This window comes from Acanthisitta chloris, unplaced genomic scaffold (genome assembly GCF_000695815.1).
Source record: "Acanthisitta chloris isolate BGI_N310 unplaced genomic scaffold, ASM69581v1 scaffold8218, whole genome shotgun sequence".
Taxonomy (NCBI): Eukaryota; Metazoa; Chordata; class Aves; order Passeriformes; family Acanthisittidae; genus Acanthisitta; species Acanthisitta chloris.
In genome coordinates, this window is record NW_008688639.1 from 92,302 (window position 1) to 99,350 (window position 7,049).

Below are 7,049 nucleotides of genomic sequence, written 5' to 3' on the forward strand. Positions count from 1 at the left end.
ATCAAAGTTTCAGATTGTATGAGTTAAGGATTTCTCTCAAAGCCCTAGAAGATGGCCAGTGTAAGTGATCAAAACCAAACCAGAAAACAGGAGCAGTTTTTCTAGAAATATCCATTTAACATATGAAAATATTTATTTTAAAACAGACATCTGCTGGGTATCTAATACAGTTAGCTCTAAAGAATTCATCTGCAGACATGGATGGCACTGCCCCAGTGCAAGACAATGGCTTAAGTCTCAGGATGATAAATAAAAGTACCATAAATTACTAGGACTAGAAGTCATTGATTGCATATATAGCCTGGTGGGATTACAAATGGATTGCACTTAGTACAGGTAAATTAATATGACCAAACAGTCATTTGTATGAAACACATGGGATAAACCCATGTGTTCCTTGTTTCAAAGCATTCAGTTATCTTGGGGAAGTTAGGGGTCAGGGCAAAAGCAGCTAAAAGTGAATATAAAAGAACAATAGTTTAAGTGATAAAAAATTATTAATCCAGAATCAAAGAAAGCTCTTTTTAGTTAAAGCTAATCCTAGTTAAATGGAGAGTCAAAATACACAGCTAAAACAAAGGTGTCTGCAACACAAAAAAACTGCTTGTGTCTACTGACTCGTATGAGGAAGAGAAGATTAGGAAAGACAGCAAGTTGAAGACAGCAAAAAGAGACTTGGAAGTGCCAGGGTTCGTGAAACTTGCAGTGGGAACATGAATCCCCAGTGGTACAACCCATATACTAAATGACAGCATGTTTTTTCCAATCCTAAAATATTAACAGCAGTAATGCCTTAGCAGACATGATGATCTAATGTTGGACATGAAGAAAATAAACCAACTTTCATTTCTGTTGGTCCAGGTGAAGCAGTTCATGCAACAGTGAGTATTAGTTTGTACAGCTGATAATCAGTGCATACATTTAGGATGCTGCTCCCAGTATGATACCATCTTTAAAATGCAGTTACATATGATTTTCTCCCCTGTCAGGCACTTAGCTCATTAGCAACCAGTCACTGAATATGAAATCTCAAAGGTGACACAGAGTGCAAGGCCCCACACTCCAGAGGACATGTCATCCTGTCTTGGCTTGAACCAAGAGTTAGAAAAAAACATGTGTACCCAATCTGTTTTAACCAGAGGAACAGCCTCTTCCACCAACAGCAAGTCTACCTCACTCTTCTTAATAAATAAAAGCGCAGAGGCATTCAAGGCAAAGTTACAGATTTGTCCACTCATTTTGAGTCAATGATCCTACTGTTTCTGAACAATCATAATTTATCTGTGGAATTGTGGCTATTGAACAGAAATGTTCTCCTGTGCTGAGCCTGTCTTCAAGCTTGACATCATGTGGATCCAGTTACACACACAGAAAACGAAGGACACTAAGCACACACCTGACAACAGAATGGCTTATAAAAGCTGCCCAGTATCTCACAGCAACACCAAATGCATCTATATCTGCATAACATGGTATGAATGGCTGGATAAAAGTCAAGGAGATGGTGTTTTATCTATATAGTCTAGATCTGACCTATTGTCACCCCCGGAGCTAGGCAGTCCATGCCTTGCACACACACCACTAGAGGGAGGTAACACTTTACAAACACAGCAAGGCACCCTAAAGTTGCTGGCAGAGCATGGAAAGGTCTCCCGAGACCTAAACTCAGTTCTCCAGTCTGGAGAATAACAGTCTAACTTTTGTCCTTGAATACCCATTTCCCTCTGCTCCTGTTCTTTAAAATTTAGTCCCTAGCTTTTACTCTCACAGCTCCGTTCCTGCAAAATCCTACCACCTCGGCTCCTACCTTTTGGGGTATTGCTTCTGCATCCTTCCTACCCACCCATTCTCCACAACTGAGGGCCAGAGGAAGGACTGCTGCAAGCAGAAAAGGGAGCAACTCTCAGCTCCCAGGCACTGTGACCAGGGCTCCCTGCCAAGACGAACAGCAGGAACCCAGCCCCTTCTAGTTCCCTACAGAGCAAGCTTGTTCACATATGACAACCTTTGAGATTATTGCCAAACTTTAACAAGTTCAGGCACATGACATGCACAAATGAAAGAGGAGGGGAAGTGCTTGATTAAACTGAGAACACTTTCATAAACCGGCCACCAGCATCTCTGACACAACAGCAAATCTGGTTCCTCCTAAATTTCCAAGATCAGACGTAGAAGAGTTTCAAATGGTCTGTTCAAAGTTCTCAAGCAATGTGGAAAACCATCTTTTTTTTCCTCCTGATTTTAGTTTCAACATCAGAAATAAGTGAACTCTTACCTACAAATCTTTCCAAGATATTCCAACTGAGGCCGGCACCTACTGCGAACCTCCTCAGCTCAGATTATTTCAGCTTGGACAAGTTTAATGTTTTAAAAGTGTGTTTGCCAGCTGTTAAATCAAGGATAATTCCAAGAACAATGCTTATGGGACTGCATTCAGGACTACATACCTTGCTGTGAAGCAGAGAGGGATCTTATTTAGGAATAGCCTAGCAATAAAGAGGATGGAACAAAGCTGTGGAAAAGCTGCGAAAGATGGGACATTTACACACACAGTGATAGTGTGCACAAACTGCATGGTCCAGAAGCTATAGCTGCATTAGAGCAGTTTTCAGACCAAGAGGATAAACGCTGTTGGCAGAGCATTTACATTCAAGTGCCATAGTTTATTAACAGAGCAATTAGATTTCCAGACCAAAGCTTTCCCACATCCACCTGGCTCCAAGAAGAAAGAGAGCTAAAGCCTGTCTGAATCTGCCAATTCACCCCATGTTGGTTAGGAAGCAAGTGGGCAAATAGCCTGAAGCTTATATAAGGAAGTACATGTCTTACTACAAGGAAATCACAACAGGGAGACCTGTTGGAGATTCATGTCTGAACTTGGGGAACCTGGAGCACTCTCAGGCTCCGAGGCCTAAAGTGTAACCTAACAGCATCCCAAACCCGTGTCAGTATGCAACTTAGGCATGTGTTGTCCCCAGACAGAGACATAGTATGAGAAAAAGCACAGAATGACATGTTAAAAAGGATATCACCATGCTCCTTAGGCAATTAGAAGAGCATGCCCGTTCTGCAACTTAGCAGGCCTTCCCTGAAACAGCATGGTTAGGAATTTTTGGCTTCCTCCATACCCACCACCATCTCCATTATCTTTCCCTGCCATACAGGTAGCAGATCAGTTTAAGCAGTATGTCCTTTATAGGCAAAAGAGGGACACAAAGTTTGGACTTAATCACTCTCCACTCCCTGTGAGTTATACTGCCTGACAACATAATTTGTCAATCTTGCAAGCTGCATGGAAAGCGTAAGTCATGAGGATCACAGGTTTGAGGGGGGGTTGATTTTGGGTGATGGGAGGGAGGAAGGAATTCAGAATAGAATGATGCCAAGCAGGACAATCTCTGTATAAGGATATCACCCTAGGCAAACTGTGACACTAATCCTGTATGTTAGTGTTACTTAACTACAGTCAAGAAGCTCAAACTTCCTTACTTAGAAATGATTATAAAGAAAAAGCAGGGTGGAAAACAAATTTAAAACAACTTCTGGGAATCACTTAAGTGTAAGGGTATCTTAATGTCCATGTATGTGCCAGGAGTTAGGTACAGCTGCAGTTTGAGAATTCAAGTGGAAATGAAAAATATACTAACAGGGCAATGGCTATAAGGTCCATTCCAACCCCTAAAATTCTATGATTCTATGATACACTTAAAATTCTAGGTATGAACCTCATTAAAGCAATTAACAACAACTGATGTTTTTAATAAGCAGGGGAGGAGCACCCACTCAAGCCAAGTTCTTCCATCTCATTACCCAAGCTGGCTCTTACTCTTCCCTCGGTCACTGTAGACCATTGTTGTTTGTTTCAAGCTGGCACTGCCACAGATCAGCCTCTCCTCTTGGCTCTCAAGCAACAGTAGAGCAGATGAAGTAGGCAGATGCTATTCCAGTTACAAGTTCCATGCAAAGAGTTGCCCTTCTAAACCAGTAAATGCACCTCAAATTTTTATTGTAAAATAGCAGGCAAATAAAACCAACAACAGCATAATCCTGGCACTTAGGTGATACAAAAATACACAACCCTGTTGTGCCCTTATTTCAGGTGGGGTTCCTCTATCAGCAAGGAGGGATTAGGGTTATGGGCAGGGATAAGAACATCGTCCATTGATGCAATTCCTGTGAAAGCTCCCTTTATGGGCAAGTCTTTGTGAAAGAGGATAGGGAAAGGACATCCACATCCAGAGCACAGGTCCCCCCACCCAGCTTCCCTGAGTATCTTCACCTTCCCCCAGAACACAAGCCTGCCTGCATTGACATTCAACACAGAGGCAGCTGCTGCCTTTGCAGATGCCACTGCAGTTTTGCCTTTCCTTCAATTAGAAGGCTAGAGGGCAGAGAGATGATGGCAACACACCATGATTTCCTCTGGACACACTCCCTACAGCTACAAGCACTAAATTTAAGTCAGCTGTTAGGTCCTACATCACAACATGGTTAGCATGACATTTCACTCTGCATCATGGGCAAGGGAAAAATAAGACAGCCAACAGTGTCAAAAAGTCAGCTCAAAGAGGGAAAAGGGAAGGTTAAGTTAAAGCACAGTGAGACAGGTACAAATACTGCCAAACCACTTTCTGAAGTGAACTTTCTCAGGGAAAAAAAAAAAACAACTCAATATATCAAGACTATGCAACTACAGGGTTTCTGAATTAGAGCAATGGAAAACCTTGACTGCTCCCCATAACTATGTTCTGCTGCACCACAGACAGATACTGCATGTCACATCTAAACTGCCTTAGTGCCACACAGTTATGCCAACATAAAGTTTCAAATAAAACACAGTACCACATAGTAAACAACAAAAGAGCAAGTAGCTGAAAAACCATTGATACATCTACTTGAACCTGGAGCTTTACTTGTCATAGAGGAAGCATCCGCAAGCTGTTTCAATGTAGATTTTGGCCTACCTACATCCAGGAGTGACAGCAACAGAATTTTCAAATGGAGGTCAGGGGCACTCTTAATCAGTAAGGGCTAACCAGCAATTAAAATTCACTGTATATTTCTGCATCAATGTGACCACTGCTGTCAGAGTTGCCTTGGTTTTTATACAGACCGTATGAGAATGCCATGGTGACCTCAGTCAAGTGCTCTAGCAGTGTCTCTGCAGAAGAAACCTTGGTTCCTCGCTTTCCACAGTTCTCCATCCTGCTTGCTAGTAGGGCCACAAAGCTGCTATTGAAAGAATAATGTGCTAGGAGAGTTAAACTGAGTTTTATTGCACTTCAAACTCTGCCAATTTGGTTGAGGCTAGGCTTGCATAGCAGACACACTGCCTACTGTTGGCCACCACACCCATCAAGTTTCCTTGGCTGGAAGGATAACTTACTGTTCTCTTTCAGAAGACCATGCCTTTTTGCTTAGATATCCTCAAGCCAGCATGGGCTGGCTGCCACATTTCAGGGGCTACATTCTTCTCAGCAGCAGCTGGGGGGTAACTTGTACATAGCTGGATACAGCCTGCAACTCCATAAACAGCACTGGAAGCTTGTGCAGGTGCCTTGGCCAATAAAGGTAAGTAACAGATCCTCTTACTTTCTTTTCTCCACTTCTGTTCAAGAATTTTCCCCTTTCAGCTTACATTTATTATTATTATATGAAAGTTAGGGAAGTAATTTGCAAAGAATTAACAGGAGCAAGTTTACCTCTAATTAGCTGCTAAATGGCCTTTTGTAAAATTAAACAAATGCATGTACACACGACTTAGATGTGGGGGTTTTACCAAATTAATTTCTTGGCATCCTGTGTTTTAGCAAGTTTTCAGAAGAGCCTATTATGTAGGTGACTGAAAATATTTATGCTGGGCCCTGGACTTGCTATTTTTAGTTTGGTATTTATGTGTTGCTTGAATGGGTGACTGAAACACTAGTCAGGGGTCACACACTTGCAGTGCCGACTCTGGTCTGTCCATACACAGTAGTTCTTGTACGAGCAGCTGTTTAGGAAGTGCTTGCACAGAACTCCTGCCATAAAGCATCCAACAGTGAGAAACCAAAATAGGCTCTAACTTGGAACGAAACCGCTTCTAGGAATCCCAAGCTGGCCAAAAAACACAGTTTGGCAAGCCTTGCTTGGTTCATGGCCCCATCATTCATTTAAATATTTCCATTGGTTTATTTAGGAAATGGAAGTTGAGAGTCAGATACAACACAGTATGTACTCTTATTTTACCATATGGGTATTTGATAACTTCAGAAAAAATGTGAGGGCCTTTAAAAATAAGAGATGGTTTGACTATGACACTGACACAGCTGCCCAGTAGAGCAGAAATATGGTCTGCTTGAAGAGGCAGAATACCTCTTTTCCTCTCTTGAAGAGGCAGAATACCTCTTTGTGCTTTTCCTTTCCTGGCTGGGAAATTCTTGCCTAGTCTCCAATGAAGAGTCATCATGATGCCAATGCAGATGCAGCTACTAAGTTAGAAAAAGGCATCTTTCCCCAACATTTCTCTACAAAGACCAAGCCAACAAAAAAATATACAAAGAAAACTCCATTTCACTACCACTTCACAATTTAATAAATGTCTCTTCTGAAGTATCAATAGAAGACAGAACAAACAAGCATGTGCTGGAAGGTAAAAGCTGAACATAAAAGTTCAGACTGTATTTCTCTGCCATTGGTATAGTTGTATTAATTCCTTTCAAAATAGAGATTTTTCAGGGGAAGCATTCAGATCTTTATCTTGCACTGAAGTGTTGTCTTCCCAGCTGGTTTGTTAACTGGGATTTCTGTCATGTAACATCACCCTTCCTTCCCACTTGCAAAAGCACCATTTCACTACCCAACATATGTGCTCATGGGTTCTATGTCGTGTTGTTTCACCTCATTTTAGTTACTATCTAATTGACAGCAAGATTTAGCCCACTCATTTTTTCCAAAATCCTTTCATTATATCTAAATGTAACATATTTGAAAGGAACTTAGGTTTTAGCTATCATTTTAGACTATCTCCATTTCAAAGCTCCACTAAGTCTGTCAAAAAAGTCTTTCCA